The sequence below is a fragment of the Coffea arabica genome, chromosome 11e (genome assembly GCF_036785885.1).
Source record: "Coffea arabica cultivar ET-39 chromosome 11e, Coffea Arabica ET-39 HiFi, whole genome shotgun sequence".
NCBI classification, from domain to species: domain Eukaryota; kingdom Viridiplantae; phylum Streptophyta; class Magnoliopsida; order Gentianales; family Rubiaceae; genus Coffea; species Coffea arabica.
Window position 1 is genome coordinate 41,546,203 of NC_092331.1, and position 17,650 is coordinate 41,563,852.

At 39.4% G+C, this 17,650-nt stretch overlaps 14 non-coding genes across 14 annotated transcripts; all 14 read left to right on the forward strand.

Moving 5' to 3' along the window:
- The first annotated feature begins 705 nt into the window (after positions 1 to 705).
- On the forward strand, positions 706 to 824 carry LOC140029132 (5S ribosomal RNA). Its single transcript, XR_011833036.1, has one exon. It is a non-coding gene; the product is annotated as a 5S ribosomal RNA (ribosomal RNA).
- A 1,122-nt stretch (positions 825 to 1,946) lies between these two features.
- LOC140029133 (5S ribosomal RNA) lies at positions 1,947 to 2,065 on the forward strand. The gene has a single exon (XR_011833037.1). It is a non-coding gene; the product is annotated as a 5S ribosomal RNA (ribosomal RNA).
- A 1,122-nt stretch (positions 2,066 to 3,187) lies between these two features.
- On the forward strand, positions 3,188 to 3,306 carry LOC140029134 (5S ribosomal RNA). Its single transcript, XR_011833038.1, has one exon. It is a non-coding gene; the product is annotated as a 5S ribosomal RNA (ribosomal RNA).
- A 1,122-nt stretch (positions 3,307 to 4,428) lies between these two features.
- Positions 4,429 to 4,547, forward strand: LOC140029135 (5S ribosomal RNA). Its single transcript, XR_011833039.1, has one exon. It is a non-coding gene; the product is annotated as a 5S ribosomal RNA (ribosomal RNA).
- Positions 4,548 to 5,669: 1,122 nt separating this feature from the next.
- LOC140029136 (5S ribosomal RNA) lies at positions 5,670 to 5,788 on the forward strand. Its single transcript, XR_011833040.1, has one exon. It is a non-coding gene; the product is annotated as a 5S ribosomal RNA (ribosomal RNA).
- Positions 5,789 to 6,910: 1,122 nt separating this feature from the next.
- On the forward strand, positions 6,911 to 7,029 carry LOC140029137 (5S ribosomal RNA). The gene has a single exon (XR_011833041.1). It is a non-coding gene; the product is annotated as a 5S ribosomal RNA (ribosomal RNA).
- Positions 7,030 to 8,857: 1,828 nt separating this feature from the next.
- On the forward strand, positions 8,858 to 8,976 carry LOC140029138 (5S ribosomal RNA). Its single transcript, XR_011833042.1, has one exon. It is a non-coding gene; the product is annotated as a 5S ribosomal RNA (ribosomal RNA).
- A 1,052-nt stretch (positions 8,977 to 10,028) lies between these two features.
- Positions 10,029 to 10,147, forward strand: LOC140029139 (5S ribosomal RNA). The gene has a single exon (XR_011833043.1). It is a non-coding gene; the product is annotated as a 5S ribosomal RNA (ribosomal RNA).
- Positions 10,148 to 11,269: 1,122 nt separating this feature from the next.
- Positions 11,270 to 11,388, forward strand: LOC140029140 (5S ribosomal RNA). Its single transcript, XR_011833044.1, has one exon. It is a non-coding gene; the product is annotated as a 5S ribosomal RNA (ribosomal RNA).
- Positions 11,389 to 12,510: 1,122 nt separating this feature from the next.
- Positions 12,511 to 12,629, forward strand: LOC140029141 (5S ribosomal RNA). Its single transcript, XR_011833045.1, has one exon. It is a non-coding gene; the product is annotated as a 5S ribosomal RNA (ribosomal RNA).
- Positions 12,630 to 13,751: 1,122 nt separating this feature from the next.
- On the forward strand, positions 13,752 to 13,870 carry LOC140029143 (5S ribosomal RNA). The gene has a single exon (XR_011833047.1). It is a non-coding gene; the product is annotated as a 5S ribosomal RNA (ribosomal RNA).
- A 1,122-nt stretch (positions 13,871 to 14,992) lies between these two features.
- LOC140029144 (5S ribosomal RNA) lies at positions 14,993 to 15,111 on the forward strand. The gene has a single exon (XR_011833048.1). It is a non-coding gene; the product is annotated as a 5S ribosomal RNA (ribosomal RNA).
- A 1,122-nt stretch (positions 15,112 to 16,233) lies between these two features.
- On the forward strand, positions 16,234 to 16,352 carry LOC140029145 (5S ribosomal RNA). The gene has a single exon (XR_011833049.1). It is a non-coding gene; the product is annotated as a 5S ribosomal RNA (ribosomal RNA).
- A 1,122-nt stretch (positions 16,353 to 17,474) lies between these two features.
- Positions 17,475 to 17,593, forward strand: LOC140029146 (5S ribosomal RNA). Its single transcript, XR_011833050.1, has one exon. It is a non-coding gene; the product is annotated as a 5S ribosomal RNA (ribosomal RNA).
- The last annotated feature ends 57 nt before the right edge of the window (positions 17,594 to 17,650 follow it).

Consider the following 17,650-nt stretch of genomic DNA (forward strand, 5'->3'; position numbering starts at 1 on the left):
TAACTAAACTAAGTTATTCTTTTTTTCAAAGGCATTAATTACTTAATCCTAAACGAATTTATTTAATTTGTGTGAAGTTGAAATTATTGTACTTGGACAAATAATATATTATATTATTTTTCACTTTTGTATTGTTTTAATTTATTTTATATTTTGCTTGGGATAAAACACTTTTACGGTGTTTAATTTATTTTAGATTTGATTTGGAATCATTTATTTAAATTTTTATTACTTGATTATGTAATTAGTTTTGTGAGAAATTGATTTTATTAGAAATTACAGTGATAAATTAATAAATTAAAATTAAGTTTCGGGTCATTTCGGGTCGACCCGCCGCCCCGTAAACCTGAAATTTTCGGGTTCGGGTCAGCATACCTGACCCGTCACGGGTTGGCGGGTCGGGGTTCGGGTCAACAGATTTTCTGGCGGGTCTGTTGACCCGAACCCGACCCGCCAACCTGATTTGGACCCGAATTGCCACCCCTAACTGCAAGCGTGAAGGATTGATTTCATGATAATTTAGAGTTGCGGGATGAGGGAAAAAAACAGGGTGCAAATCAATAACAAAAAAAAATATAAAGTAAATAAATAAAAGGATAAGAGGAAAATGCTTGAATTGACGCTTAAAATGAATTTCGGTCTAGAAAAGCCACACTGCTTCGCAGGACGGGGTAGTTTAAAAGAATAACGCGAAAGGAACATGGCGGGTGCGATCATACCAGCACTAATGCACCGGATCCCATCAGAACTCCGAAGTTAAGCGTGCTTGGGCGAGAGTAGTACTAGGATGGGTGACCCCCTGGGAAGTCCTCGTGTTGCACCCCTCTCTTTTTTGTTTCGAAATCCAAATTTCCTATTCGTTCTTTATCCTGTAGTAATTTAGCTCCGTCGGAACGATTGCTTAATATTTTGCTTCTTGTCGAAGCGTGAAGGAGGATCTGAAGGCGCGAGACAAATCAGGAACGGTACGGCTCGATCAAAGCCCGGATCGTCGCTCAAATTTGTCGGCGCAAATGCATCACCGCAACTAGGGGTGGCAATTTTCGACACGACACGAACCTAACACGAAATTAATGGGTTTGGGTTGAGGTTTCGGGAATTCGGGTCAGAATCGGGTTGGACCCGATGAACCCGAAAAGAAAACCGGTCGATTTCGGGTCAACCCGTGGTGACCTGATATGACCCGATATGACCCGTTTACGAATTAAAAATAATTTAATAAACATAAAAATAATTTTATCTAACTAAACTAAGTTATTCTTTTTTTCAAAGGCATTAATTACTTAATCCTAAACGAATTTATTTAATTTGTGTGAAGTTGAAATTATTGTACTTGGACAAATAATATATTATATTATTTTTCACTTTTGTATTGTTTTAATTTATTTTATATTTTGCTTGGGATAAAACACTTTTACGGTGTTTAATTTATTTTAGATTTGATTTGGAATCATTTATTTAAATTTTTATTACTTGATTATGTAATTAGTTTTGTGAGAAATTGATTTTATTAGAAATTACAGTGATAAATTAATAAATTAAAATTAAGTTTCGGGTCATTTCGGGTCGACCCGCCGCCCCGTAAACCTGAAATTTTCGGGTTCGGGTCAGCATACCTGACCCGTCACGGGTTGGCGGGTCGGGGTTCGGGTCAACAGATTTTCTGGCGGGTCTGTTGACCCGAACCCGACCCGCCAACCTGATTTGGACCCGAATTGCCACCCCTAACTGCAAGCGTGAAGGATTGATTTCATGATAATTTAGAGTTGCGGGATGAGGGAAAAAAACAGGGTGCAAATCAATAACAAAAAAAAATATAAAGTAAATAAATAAAAGGATAAGAGGAAAATGCTTGAATTGACGCTTAAAATGAATTTCGGTCTAGAAAAGCCACACTGCTTCGCAGGACGGGGTAGTTTAAAAGAATAACGCGAAAGGAACATGGCGGGTGCGATCATACCAGCACTAATGCACCGGATCCCATCAGAACTCCGAAGTTAAGCGTGCTTGGGCGAGAGTAGTACTAGGATGGGTGACCCCCTGGGAAGTCCTCGTGTTGCACCCCTCTCTTTTTTGTTTCGAAATCCAAATTTCCTATTCGTTCTTTATCCTGTAGTAATTTAGCTCCGTCGGAACGATTGCTTAATATTTTGCTTCTTGTCGAAGCGTGAAGGAGGATCTGAAGGCGCGAGACAAATCAGGAACGGTACGGCTCGATCAAAGCCCGGATCGTCGCTCAAATTTGTCGGCGCAAATGCATCACCGCAACTAGGGGTGGCAATTTTCGACACGACACGAACCTAACACGAAATTAATGGGTTTGGGTTGAGGTTTCGGGAATTCGGGTCAGAATCGGGTTGGACCCGATGAACCCGAAAAGAAAACCGGTCGATTTCGGGTCAACCCGTGGTGACCTGATATGACCCGATATGACCCGTTTACGAATTAAAAATAATTTAATAAACATAAAAATAATTTTATCTAACTAAACTAAGTTATTCTTTTTTTCAAAGGCATTAATTACTTAATCCTAAACGAATTTATTTAATTTGTGTGAAGTTGAAATTATTGTACTTGGACAAATAATATATTATATTATTTTTCACTTTTGTATTGTTTTAATTTATTTTATATTTTGCTTGGGATAAAACACTTTTACGGTGTTTAATTTATTTTAGATTTGATTTGGAATCATTTATTTAAATTTTTATTACTTGATTATGTAATTAGTTTTGTGAGAAATTGATTTTATTAGAAATTACAGTGATAAATTAATAAATTAAAATTAAGTTTCGGGTCATTTCGGGTCGACCCGCCGCCCCGTAAACCTGAAATTTTCGGGTTCGGGTCAGCATACCTGACCCGTCACGGGTTGGCGGGTCGGGGTTCGGGTCAACAGATTTTCTGGCGGGTCTGTTGACCCGAACCCGACCCGCCAACCTGATTTGGACCCGAATTGCCACCCCTAACTGCAAGCGTGAAGGATTGATTTCATGATAATTTAGAGTTGCGGGATGAGGGAAAAAAACAGGGTGCAAATCAATAACAAAAAAAAATATAAAGTAAATAAATAAAAGGATAAGAGGAAAATGCTTGAATTGACGCTTAAAATGAATTTCGGTCTAGAAAAGCCACACTGCTTCGCAGGACGGGGTAGTTTAAAAGAATAACGCGAAAGGAACATGGCGGGTGCGATCATACCAGCACTAATGCACCGGATCCCATCAGAACTCCGAAGTTAAGCGTGCTTGGGCGAGAGTAGTACTAGGATGGGTGACCCCCTGGGAAGTCCTCGTGTTGCACCCCTCTCTTTTTTGTTTCGAAATCCAAATTTCCTATTCGTTCTTTATCCTGTAGTAATTTAGCTCCGTCGGAACGATTGCTTAATATTTTGCTTCTTGTCGAAGCGTGAAGGAGGATCTGAAGGCGCGAGACAAATCAGGAACGGTACGGCTCGATCAAAGCCCGGATCGTCGCTCAAATTTGTCGGCGCAAATGCATCACCGCAACTAGGGGTGGCAATTTTCGACACGACACGAACCTAACACGAAATTAATGGGTTTGGGTTGAGGTTTCGGGAATTCGGGTCAGAATCGGGTTGGACCCGATGAACCCGAAAAGAAAACCGGTCGATTTCGGGTCAACCCGTGGTGACCTGATATGACCCGATATGACCCGTTTACGAATTAAAAATAATTTAATAAACATAAAAATAATTTTATCTAACTAAACTAAGTTATTCTTTTTTTCAAAGGCATTAATTACTTAATCCTAAACGAATTTATTTAATTTGTGTGAAGTTGAAATTATTGTACTTGGACAAATAATATATTATATTATTTTTCACTTTTGTATTGTTTTAATTTATTTTATATTTTGCTTGGGATAAAACACTTTTACGGTGTTTAATTTATTTTAGATTTGATTTGGAATCATTTATTTAAATTTTTATTACTTGATTATGTAATTAGTTTTGTGAGAAATTGATTTTATTAGAAATTACAGTGATAAATTAATAAATTAAAATTAAGTTTCGGGTCATTTCGGGTCGACCCGCCGCCCCGTAAACCTGAAATTTTCGGGTTCGGGTCAGCATACCTGACCCGTCACGGGTTGGCGGGTCGGGGTTCGGGTCAACAGATTTTCTGGCGGGTCTGTTGACCCGAACCCGACCCGCCAACCTGATTTGGACCCGAATTGCCACCCCTAACTGCAAGCGTGAAGGATTGATTTCATGATAATTTAGAGTTGCGGGATGAGGGAAAAAAACAGGGTGCAAATCAATAACAAAAAAAAATATAAAGTAAATAAATAAAAGGATAAGAGGAAAATGCTTGAATTGACGCTTAAAATGAATTTCGGTCTAGAAAAGCCACACTGCTTCGCAGGACGGGGTAGTTTAAAAGAATAACGCGAAAGGAACATGGCGGGTGCGATCATACCAGCACTAATGCACCGGATCCCATCAGAACTCCGAAGTTAAGCGTGCTTGGGCGAGAGTAGTACTAGGATGGGTGACCCCCTGGGAAGTCCTCGTGTTGCACCCCTCTCTTTTTTGTTTCGAAATCCAAATTTCCTATTCGTTCTTTATCCTGTAGTAATTTAGCTCCGTCGGAACGATTGCTTAATATTTTGCTTCTTGTCGAAGCGTGAAGGAGGATCTGAAGGCGCGAGACAAATCAGGAACGGTACGGCTCGATCAAAGCCCGGATCGTCGCTCAAATTTGTCGGCGCAAATGCATCACCGCAACTAGGGGTGGCAATTTTCGACACGACACGAACCTAACACGAAATTAATGGGTTTGGGTTGAGGTTTCGGGAATTCGGGTCAGAATCGGGTTGGACCCGATGAACCCGAAAAGAAAACCGGTCGATTTCGGGTCAACCCGTGGTGACCTGATATGACCCGATATGACCCGTTTACGAATTAAAAATAATTTAATAAACATAAAAATAATTTTATCTAACTAAACTAAGTTATTCTTTTTTTCAAAGGCATTAATTACTTAATCCTAAACGAATTTATTTAATTTGTGTGAAGTTGAAATTATTGTACTTGGACAAATAATATATTATATTATTTTTCACTTTTGTATTGTTTTAATTTATTTTATATTTTGCTTGGGATAAAACACTTTTACGGTGTTTAATTTATTTTAGATTTGATTTGGAATCATTTATTTAAATTTTTATTACTTGATTATGTAATTAGTTTTGTGAGAAATTGATTTTATTAGAAATTACAGTGATAAATTAATAAATTAAAATTAAGTTTCGGGTCATTTCGGGTCGACCCGCCGCCCCGTAAACCTGAAATTTTCGGGTTCGGGTCAGCATACCTGACCCGTCACGGGTTGGCGGGTCGGGGTTCGGGTCAACAGATTTTCTGGCGGGTCTGTTGACCCGAACCCGACCCGCCAACCTGATTTGGACCCGAATTGCCACCCCTAACTGCAAGCGTGAAGGATTGATTTCATGATAATTTAGAGTTGCGGGATGAGGGAAAAAAACAGGGTGCAAATCAATAACAAAAAAAAATATAAAGTAAATAAATAAAAGGATAAGAGGAAAATGCTTGAATTGACGCTTAAAATGAATTTCGGTCTAGAAAAGCCACACTGCTTCGCAGGACGGGGTAGTTTAAAAGAATAACGCGAAAGGAACATGGCGGGTGCGATCATACCAGCACTAATGCACCGGATCCCATCAGAACTCCGAAGTTAAGCGTGCTTGGGCGAGAGTAGTACTAGGATGGGTGACCCCCTGGGAAGTCCTCGTGTTGCACCCCTCTCTTTTTTGTTTCGAAATCCAAATTTCCTATTCGTTCTTTATCCTGTAGTAATTTAGCTCCGTCGGAACGATTGCTTAATATTTTGCTTCTTGTCGAAGCGTGAAGGAGGATCTGAAGGCGCGAGACAAATCAGGAACGGTACGGCTCGATCAAAGCCCGGATCGTCGCTCAAATTTGTCGGCGCAAATGCATCACCGCAACTAGGGGTGGCAATTTTCGACACGACACGAACCTAACACGAAATTAATGGGTTTGGGTTGAGGTTTCGGGAATTCGGGTCAGAATCGGGTTGGACCCGATGAACCCGAAAAGAAAACCGGTCGATTTCGGGTCAACCCGTGGTGACCTGATATGACCCGATATGACCCGTTTACGAATTAAAAATAATTTAATAAACATAAAAATAATTTTATCTAACTAAACTAAGTTATTCTTTTTTTCAAAGGCATTAATTACTTAATCCTAAACGAATTTATTTAATTTGTGTGAAGTTGAAATTATTGTACTTGGACAAATAATATATTATATTATTTTTCACTTTTGTATTGTTTTAATTTATTTTATATTTTGCTTGGGATAAAACACTTTTACGGTGTTTAATTTATTTTAGATTTGATTTGGAATCATTTATTTAAATTTTTATTACTTGATTATGTAATTAGTTTTGTGAGAAATTGATTTTATTAGAAATTACAGTGATAAATTAATAAATTAAAATTAAGTTTCGGGTCATTTCGGGTCGACCCGCCGCCCCGTAAACCTGAAATTTTCGGGTTCGGGTCAGCATACCTGACCCGTCACGGGTTGGCGGGTCGGGGTTCGGGTCAACAGATTTTCTGGCGGGTCTGTTGACCCGAACCCGACCCGCCAACCTGATTTGGACCCGAATTGCCACCCCTAACTGCAAGCGTGAAGGATTGATTTCATGATAATTTAGAGTTGCGGGATGAGGGAAAAAAACAGGGTGCAAATCAATAACAAAAAAAAATATAAAGTAAATAAATAAAAGGATAAGAGGAAAATGCTTGAATTGACGCTTAAAATGAATTTCGGTCTAGAAAAGCCACACTGCTTCGCAGGACGGGGTAGTTTAAAAGAATAACGCGAAAGGAACATGGCGGGTGCGATCATACCAGCACTAATGCACCGGATCCCATCAGAACTCCGAAGTTAAGCGTGCTTGGGCGAGAGTAGTACTAGGATGGGTGACCCCCTGGGAAGTCCTCGTGTTGCACCCCTCTCTTTTTTGTTTCGAAATCCAAATTTCCTATTCGTTCTTTATCCTGTAGTAATTTAGCTCCGTCGGAACGATTGCTTAATATTTTGCTTCTTGTCGAAGCGTGAAGGAGGATCTGAAGGCGCGAGACAAATCAGGAACGGTACGGCTCGATCAAAGCCCGGATCGTCGCTCAAATTTGTCGGCGCAAATGCATCACCGCAACTAGGGGTGGCAATTTTCGACACGACACGAACCTAACACGAAATTAATGGGTTTGGGTTGAGGTTTCGGGAATTCGGGTCAGAATCGGGTTGGACCCGATGAACCCGAAAAGAAAACCGGTCGATTTCGGGTCAACCCGTGGTGACCTGATATGACCCGATATGACCCGTTTACGAATTAAAAATAATTTAATAAACATAAAAATAATTTTATCTAACTAAACTAAGTTATTCTTTTTTTCAAAGGCATTAATTACTTAATCCTAAACGAATTTATTTAATTTGTGTGAAGTTGAAATTATTGTACTTGGACAAATAATATATTATATTATTTTTCACTTTTGTATTGTTTTAATTTATTTTATATTTTGCTTGGGATAAAACACTTTTACGGTGTTTAATTTATTTTAGATTTGATTTGGAATCATTTATTTAAATTTTTATTACTTGATTATGTAATTAGTTTTGTGAGAAATTGATTTTATTAGAAATTACAGTGATAAATTAATAAATTAAAATTAAGTTTCGGGTCATTTCGGGTCGACCCGCCGCCCCGTAAACCTGAAATTTTCGGGTTCGGGTCAGCATACCTGACCCGTCACGGGTTGGCGGGTCGGGGTTCGGGTCAACAGATTTTCTGGCGGGTCTGTTGACCCGAACCCGACCCGCCAACCTGATTTGGACCCGAATTGCCACCCCTAACTGCAAGCGTGAAGGATTGATTTCATGATAATTTAGAGTTGCGGGATGAGGGAAAAAAACAGGGTGCAAATCAATAACAAAAAAAAATATAAAGTAAATAAATAAAAGGATAAGAGGAAAATGCTTGAATTGACGCTTAAAATGAATTTCGGTCTAGAAAAGCCACACTGCTTCGCAGGACGGGGTAGTTTAAAAGAATAACGCGAAAGGAACATGGCGGGTGCGATCATACCAGCACTAATGCACCGGATCCTTAATTACTTAATCCTAAACGAATTTATTTAATTTGTGTGAAGTTGAAATTATTATACTTGGACAAATAATATATTATATTATTTTTCACTTTTGTATTGTTTTAATTTATTTTATATTTTGCTTGGGATAAAACACTTTTACGGTGTTTAATTTATTTTAGATTTGATTTGGAATCATTTATTTAAATTTTTATTACTTGATTATGTAATTAGTTTTGTGAGAAATTGATTTTATTAGAAATTACAGTGATAAATTAATAAATTAAAATTAAGTTTCGGGTCATTTCGGGTCGACCCGCCGCCCCGTAAACCTGAAATTTTCGGGTCCGGGTCAGCATACCTGACCCGTCACGGGTTGGCGGGTCGGGGTTCGGGTCAACAGATTTTCTGGCGGGTCTGTTGACCCGAACCCGACCCGCCAACCTGATTTGGACCCGAATTGCCACCCCTAACTGCAAGCGTGAAGGATTGATTTCATGATAATTTAGAGTTGCGGGATGAGGGAAAAAAACAGGGTGCAAATCAATAACAAAAAAATATATAAAGTAAATAAATAAAAGGATAAGAGGAAAATGCTTGAATTGACGCTTAAAATGAATTTCGGTCTAGAAAAGCCACACTGCTTCGCAGGACGGGGTAGTTTAAAAGAATAACGCGAAAGGAACATGGCGGGTGCGATCATACCAGCACTAATGCACCGGATCCCATCAGAACTCCGAAGTTAAGCGTGCTTGGGCGAGAGTAGTACTAGGATGGGTGACCCCCTGGGAAGTCCTCGTGTTGCACCCCTCTCTTTTTTGTTTCGAAATCCAAATTTCCTATTCGTTCTTTATCCTGTAGTAATTTAGCTCCGTCGGAACGATTGCTTAATATTTTGCTTCTTGTCGAAGCGTGAAGGAGGATCTGAAGGCGCGAGACAAATCAGGAACGGTACGGCTCGATCAAAGCCCGGATCGTCGCTCAAATTTGTCGGCGCAAATGCATCACCGCAACTAGGGGTGGCAATTTTCGACACGACACGAACCTAACACGAAATTAATGGGTTTGGGTTGAGGTTTCGGGAATTCGGGTCAGAATCGGGTTGGACCCGATGAACCCGAAAAGAAAACCGGTCGATTTCGGGTCAACCCGTGGTGACCTGATATGACCCGATATGACCCGTTTACGAATTAAAAATAATTTAATAAACATAAAAATAATTTTATCTAACTAAACTAAGTTATTATACTTGGACAAATAATATATTATATTATTTTTCACTTTTGTATTGTTTTAATTTATTTTATATTTTGCTTGGGATAAAACACTTTTACGGTGTTTAATTTATTTTAGATTTGATTTGGAATCATTTATTTAAATTTTTATTACTTGATTATGTAATTAGTTTTGTGAGAAATTGATTTTATTAGAAATTACAGTGATAAATTAATAAATTAAAATTAAGTTTCGGGTCATTTCGGGTCGACCCGCCGCCCCGTAAACCTGAAATTTTCGGGTCCGGGTCAGCATACCTGACCCGTCACGGGTTGGCGGGTCGGGGTTCGGGTCAACAGATTTTCTGGCGGGTCTGTTGACCCGAACCCGACCCGCCAACCTGATTTGGACCCGAATTGCCACCCCTAACTGCAAGCGTGAAGGATTGATTTCATGATAATTTAGAGTTGCGGGATGAGGGAAAAAAACAGGGTGCAAATCAATAACAAAAAAATATATAAAGTAAATAAATAAAAGGATAAGAGGAAAATGCTTGAATTGACGCTTAAAATGAATTTCGGTCTAGAAAAGCCACACTGCTTCGCAGGACGGGGTAGTTTAAAAGAATAACGCGAAAGGAACATGGCGGGTGCGATCATACCAGCACTAATGCACCGGATCCCATCAGAACTCCGAAGTTAAGCGTGCTTGGGCGAGAGTAGTACTAGGATGGGTGACCCCCTGGGAAGTCCTCGTGTTGCACCCCTCTCTTTTTTGTTTCGAAATCCAAATTTCCTATTCGTTCTTTATCCTGTAGTAATTTAGCTCCGTCGGAACGATTGCTTAATATTTTGCTTCTTGTCGAAGCGTGAAGGAGGATCTGAAGGCGCGAGACAAATCAGGAACGGTACGGCTCGATCAAAGCCCGGATCGTCGCTCAAATTTGTCGGCGCAAATGCATCACCGCAACTAGGGGTGGCAATTTTCGACACGACACGAACCTAACACGAAATTAATGGGTTTGGGTTGAGGTTTCGGGAATTCGGGTCAGAATCGGGTTGGACCCGATGAACCCGAAAAGAAAACCGGTCGATTTCGGGTCAACCCGTGGTGACCTGATATGACCCGATATGACCCGTTTACGAATTAAAAATAATTTAATAAACATAAAAATAATTTTATCTAACTAAACTAAGTTATTCTTTTTTTCAAAGGCATTAATTACTTAATCCTAAACGAATTTATTTAATTTGTGTGAAGTTGAAATTATTATACTTGGACAAATAATATATTATATTATTTTTCACTTTTGTATTGTTTTAATTTATTTTATATTTTGCTTGGGATAAAACACTTTTACGGTGTTTAATTTATTTTAGATTTGATTTGGAATCATTTATTTAAATTTTTATTACTTGATTATGTAATTAGTTTTGTGAGAAATTGATTTTATTAGAAATTACAGTGATAAATTAATAAATTAAAATTAAGTTTCGGGTCATTTCGGGTCGACCCGCCGCCCCGTAAACCTGAAATTTTCGGGTCCGGGTCAGCATACCTGACCCGTCACGGGTTGGCGGGTCGGGGTTCGGGTCAACAGATTTTCTGGCGGGTCTGTTGACCCGAACCCGACCCGCCAACCTGATTTGGACCCGAATTGCCACCCCTAACTGCAAGCGTGAAGGATTGATTTCATGATAATTTAGAGTTGCGGGATGAGGGAAAAAAACAGGGTGCAAATCAATAACAAAAAAATATATAAAGTAAATAAATAAAAGGATAAGAGGAAAATGCTTGAATTGACGCTTAAAATGAATTTCGGTCTAGAAAAGCCACACTGCTTCGCAGGACGGGGTAGTTTAAAAGAATAACGCGAAAGGAACATGGCGGGTGCGATCATACCAGCACTAATGCACCGGATCCCATCAGAACTCCGAAGTTAAGCGTGCTTGGGCGAGAGTAGTACTAGGATGGGTGACCCCCTGGGAAGTCCTCGTGTTGCACCCCTCTCTTTTTTGTTTCGAAATCCAAATTTCCTATTCGTTCTTTATCCTGTAGTAATTTAGCTCCGTCGGAACGATTGCTTAATATTTTGCTTCTTGTCGAAGCGTGAAGGAGGATCTGAAGGCGCGAGACAAATCAGGAACGGTACGGCTCGATCAAAGCCCGGATCGTCGCTCAAATTTGTCGGCGCAAATGCATCACCGCAACTAGGGGTGGCAATTTTCGACACGACACGAACCTAACACGAAATTAATGGGTTTGGGTTGAGGTTTCGGGAATTCGGGTCAGAATCGGGTTGGACCCGATGAACCCGAAAAGAAAACCGGTCGATTTCGGGTCAACCCGTGGTGACCTGATATGACCCGATATGACCCGTTTACGAATTAAAAATAATTTAATAAACATAAAAATAATTTTATCTAACTAAACTAAGTTATTCTTTTTTTCAAAGGCATTAATTACTTAATCCTAAACGAATTTATTTAATTTGTGTGAAGTTGAAATTATTATACTTGGACAAATAATATATTATATTATTTTTCACTTTTGTATTGTTTTAATTTATTTTATATTTTGCTTGGGATAAAACACTTTTACGGTGTTTAATTTATTTTAGATTTGATTTGGAATCATTTATTTAAATTTTTATTACTTGATTATGTAATTAGTTTTGTGAGAAATTGATTTTATTAGAAATTACAGTGATAAATTAATAAATTAAAATTAAGTTTCGGGTCATTTCGGGTCGACCCGCCGCCCCGTAAACCTGAAATTTTCGGGTCCGGGTCAGCATACCTGACCCGTCACGGGTTGGCGGGTCGGGGTTCGGGTCAACAGATTTTCTGGCGGGTCTGTTGACCCGAACCCGACCCGCCAACCTGATTTGGACCCGAATTGCCACCCCTAACTGCAAGCGTGAAGGATTGATTTCATGATAATTTAGAGTTGCGGGATGAGGGAAAAAAACAGGGTGCAAATCAATAACAAAAAAATATATAAAGTAAATAAATAAAAGGATAAGAGGAAAATGCTTGAATTGACGCTTAAAATGAATTTCGGTCTAGAAAAGCCACACTGCTTCGCAGGACGGGGTAGTTTAAAAGAATAACGCGAAAGGAACATGGCGGGTGCGATCATACCAGCACTAATGCACCGGATCCCATCAGAACTCCGAAGTTAAGCGTGCTTGGGCGAGAGTAGTACTAGGATGGGTGACCCCCTGGGAAGTCCTCGTGTTGCACCCCTCTCTTTTTTGTTTCGAAATCCAAATTTCCTATTCGTTCTTTATCCTGTAGTAATTTAGCTCCGTCGGAACGATTGCTTAATATTTTGCTTCTTGTCGAAGCGTGAAGGAGGATCTGAAGGCGCGAGACAAATCAGGAACGGTACGGCTCGATCAAAGCCCGGATCGTCGCTCAAATTTGTCGGCGCAAATGCATCACCGCAACTAGGGGTGGCAATTTTCGACACGACACGAACCTAACACGAAATTAATGGGTTTGGGTTGAGGTTTCGGGAATTCGGGTCAGAATCGGGTTGGACCCGATGAACCCGAAAAGAAAACCGGTCGATTTCGGGTCAACCCGTGGTGACCTGATATGACCCGATATGACCCGTTTACGAATTAAAAATAATTTAATAAACATAAAAATAATTTTATCTAACTAAACTAAGTTATTCTTTTTTTCAAAGGCATTAATTACTTAATCCTAAACGAATTTATTTAATTTGTGTGAAGTTGAAATTATTATACTTGGACAAATAATATATTATATTATTTTTCACTTTTGTATTGTTTTAATTTATTTTATATTTTGCTTGGGATAAAACACTTTTACGGTGTTTAATTTATTTTAGATTTGATTTGGAATCATTTATTTAAATTTTTATTACTTGATTATGTAATTAGTTTTGTGAGAAATTGATTTTATTAGAAATTACAGTGATAAATTAATAAATTAAAATTAAGTTTCGGGTCATTTCGGGTCGACCCGCCGCCCCGTAAACCTGAAATTTTCGGGTCCGGGTCAGCATACCTGACCCGTCACGGGTTGGCGGGTCGGGGTTCGGGTCAACAGATTTTCTGGCGGGTCTGTTGACCCGAACCCGACCCGCCAACCTGATTTGGACCCGAATTGCCACCCCTAACTGCAAGCGTGAAGGATTGATTTCATGATAATTTAGAGTTGCGGGATGAGGGAAAAAAACAGGGTGCAAATCAATAACAAAAAAATATATAAAGTAAATAAATAAAAGGATAAGAGGAAAATGCTTGAATTGACGCTTAAAATGAATTTCGGTCTAGAAAAGCCACACTGCTTCGCAGGACGGGGTAGTTTAAAAGAATAACGCGAAAGGAACATGGCGGGTGCGATCATACCAGCACTAATGCACCGGATCCCATCAGAACTCCGAAGTTAAGCGTGCTTGGGCGAGAGTAGTACTAGGATGGGTGACCCCCTGGGAAGTCCTCGTGTTGCACCCCTCTCTTTTTTGTTTCGAAATCCAAATTTCCTATTCGTTCTTTATCCTGTAGTAATTTAGCTCCGTCGGAACGATTGCTTAATATTTTGCTTCTTGTCGAAGCGTGAAGGAGGATCTGAAGGCGCGAGACAAATCAGGAACGGTACGGCTCGATCAAAGCCCGGATCGTCGCTCAAATTTGTCGGCGCAAATGCATCACCGCAACTAGGGGTGGCAATTTTCGACACGACACGAACCTAACACGAAATTAATGGGTTTGGGTTGAGGTTTCGGGAATTCGGGTCAGAATCGGGTTGGACCCGATGAACCCGAAAAGAAAACCGGTCGATTTCGGGTCAACCCGTGGTGACCTGATATGACCCGATATGACCCGTTTACGAATTAAAAATAATTTAATAAACATAAAAATAATTTTATCTAACTAAACTAAGTTATTCTTTTTTTCAAAGGCATTAATTACTTAATCCTAAACGAATTTATTTAATTTGTGTGAAGTTGAAATTATTATACTTGGACAAATAATATATTATATTATTTTTCACTTTTGTATTGTTTTAATTTATTTTATATTTTGCTTGGGATAAAACACTTTTACGGTGTTTAATTTATTTTAGATTTGATTTGGAATCATTTATTTAAATTTTTATTACTTGATTATGTAATTAGTTTTGTGAGAAATTGATTTTATTAGAAATTACAGTGATAAATTAATAAATTAAAATTAAGTTTCGGGTCATTTCGGGTCGACCCGCCGCCCCGTAAACCTGAAATTTTCGGGTCCGGGTCAGCATACCTGACCCGTCACGGGTTGGCGGGTCGGGGTTCGGGTCAACAGATTTTCTGGCGGGTCTGTTGACCCGAACCCGACCCGCCAACCTGATTTGGACCCGAATTGCCACCCCTAACTGCAAGCGTGAAGGATTGATTTCATGATAATTTAGAGTTGCGGGATGAGGGAAAAAAACAGGGTGCAAATCAATAACAAAAAAATATATAAAGTAAATAAATAAAAGGATAAGAGGAAAATGCTTGAATTGACGCTTAAAATGAATTTCGGTCTAGAAAAGCCACACTGCTTCGCAGGACGGGGTAGTTTAAAAGAATAACGCGAAAGGAACATGGCGGGTGCGATCATACCAGCACTAATGCACCGGATCCCATCAGAACTCCGAAGTTAAGCGTGCTTGGGCGAGAGTAGTACTAGGATGGGTGACCCCCTGGGAAGTCCTCGTGTTGCACCCCTCTCTTTTTTGTTTCGAAATCCAAATTTCCTATTCGTTCTTTATCCTGTAGTAATTTAGCTCCGTCGGAACGATTGCTTAATATTTTGCTTCTTGTCGAAGCGTGAAGGAGGATCTGAAGGCGCGAGACAAATCAGGAACGGTACGGCTCGATCAAAGCCCGGATCGTCGCTCAAATTTGTCGGCGCAAATGCATCACCGCAACTAGGGGTGGCAATTTTCGACACGACACGAACCTAACACGAAATTAATGGGTTTGGGTTGAGGTTTCGGGAATTCGGGTCAGAATCGGGTTGGACCCGATGAACCCGAAAAGAAAACCGGTCGATTTCGGGTCAACCCGTGGTGACCTGATATGACCCGATATGACCCGTTTACGAATTAAAAATAATTTAATAAACATAAAAATAATTTTATCTAACTAAACTAAGTTATTCTTTTTTTCAAAGGCATTAATTACTTAATCCTAAACGAATTTATTTAATTTGTGTGAAGTTGAAATTATTATACTTGGACAAATAATATATTATATTATTTTTCACTTTTGTATTGTTTTAATTTATTTTATATTTTGCTTGGGATAAAACACTTTTACGGTGTTTAATTTATTTTAGATTTGATTTGGAATCATTTATTTAAATTTTTATTACTTGATTATGTAATTAGTTTTGTGAGAAATTGATTTTATTAGAAATTACAGTGATAAATTAATAAATTAAAATTAAGTTTCGGGTCATTTCGGGTCGACCCGCCGCCCCGTAAACCTGAAATTTTCGGGTCCGGGTCAGCATACCTGACCCGTCACGGGTTGGCGGGTCGGGGTTCGGGTCAACAGATTTTCTGGCGGGTCTGTTGACCCGAACCCGACCCGCCAACCTGATTTGGACCCGAATTGCCACCCCTAACTGCAAGCGTGAAGGATTGATTTCATGATAATTTAGAGTTGCGGGATGAGGGAAAAAAACAGGGTGCAAATCAATAACAAAAAAATATATAAAGTAAATAAATAAAAGGATAAGAGGAAAATGCTTGAATTGACGCTTAAAATGAATTTCGGTCTAGAAAAGCCACACTGCTTCGCAGGACGGGGTAGTTTAAAAGAATAACGCGAAAGGAACATGGCGGGTGCGATCATACCAGCACTAATGCACCGGATCCCATCAGAACTCCGAAGTTAAGCGTGCTTGGGCGAGAGTAGTACTAGGATGGGTGACCCCCTGGGAAGTCCTCGTGTTGCACCCCTCTCTTTTTTGTTTCGAAATCCAAATTTCCTATTCGTTCTTTATCCTGTAGTAATTTAGCTCCGTCGGAACGATTGCTTAATATTTTGCTTCTTGTCGAAGCGTGAAGGAGGATCTGAAGGCGCGAGACAAATCAGGAACGGTACGGCTCGATCAAAGCCCGGATCGTCGCTCAAATTTGTCGGCGCAAATGCATCACCGCAACTAGGGGTGGCAATTTTCGACACGACACGAACCTAACACGAAATTAATGGGTTTGGGTTGAGGTTTCGGGAATTCGGGTCAGAATCGGGTTGGACCCGATGAACCCGAAAAGAAAACCGGTCGATTTCGGGTCAACCCGTGGTGACCTGATATGACCCGATATGACCCGTTTACGAATTAAAAATAATTTAATAAACATAAAAATAATTTTATCTAACTAAACTAAGTTATTCTTTTTTTCAAAGGCATTAATTACTTAATCCTAAACGAATTTATTTAATTTGTGTGAAGTTGAAATTATTATACTTGGACAAATAATATATTATATTATTTTTCACTTTTGTATTGTTTTAATTTATTTTATATTTTGCTTGGGATAAAACACTTTTACGGTGTTTAATTTATTTTAGATTTGATTTGGAATCATTTATTTAAATTTTTATTACTTGATTATGTAATTAGTTTTGTGAGAAATTGATTTTATTAGAAATTACAGTGATAAATTAATAAATTAAAATTAAGTTTCGGGTCATTTCGGGTCGACCCGCCGCCCCGTAAACCTGAAATTTTCGGGTCCGGGTCAGCATACCTGACCCGTCACGGGTTGGCGGGTCGGGGTTCGGGTCAACAGATTTTCTGGCGGGTCTGTTGACCCGAACCCGACCCGCCAACCTGATTTGGACCCGAATTGCCACCCCTAACTGCAAGCGTGAAGGATTGATTTCATGATAATTTAGAGTTGCGGGATGAGGGAAAAAAACAGGGTGCAAATCAATAACAAAAAAATATATAAAGTAAATAAATAAAAGGATAAGAGGAAAATGCTTGAATTGACGCTTAAAATGAATTTCGGTCTAGAAAAGCCACACTGCTTCGCAGGACGGGGTAGTTTAAAAGAATAACGCGAAAGGAACATGGCGGGTGCGATCATACCAGCACTAATGCACCGGATCCCATCAGAACTCCGAAGTTAAGCGTGCTTGGGCGAGAGTAGTACTAGGATGGGTGACCCCCTGGGAAGTCCTCGTGTTGCACCCCTCTCTTTTTTGTTTCGAAATCCAAATTTCCTATTCGTTCTTTATCCTGTAGTAATTT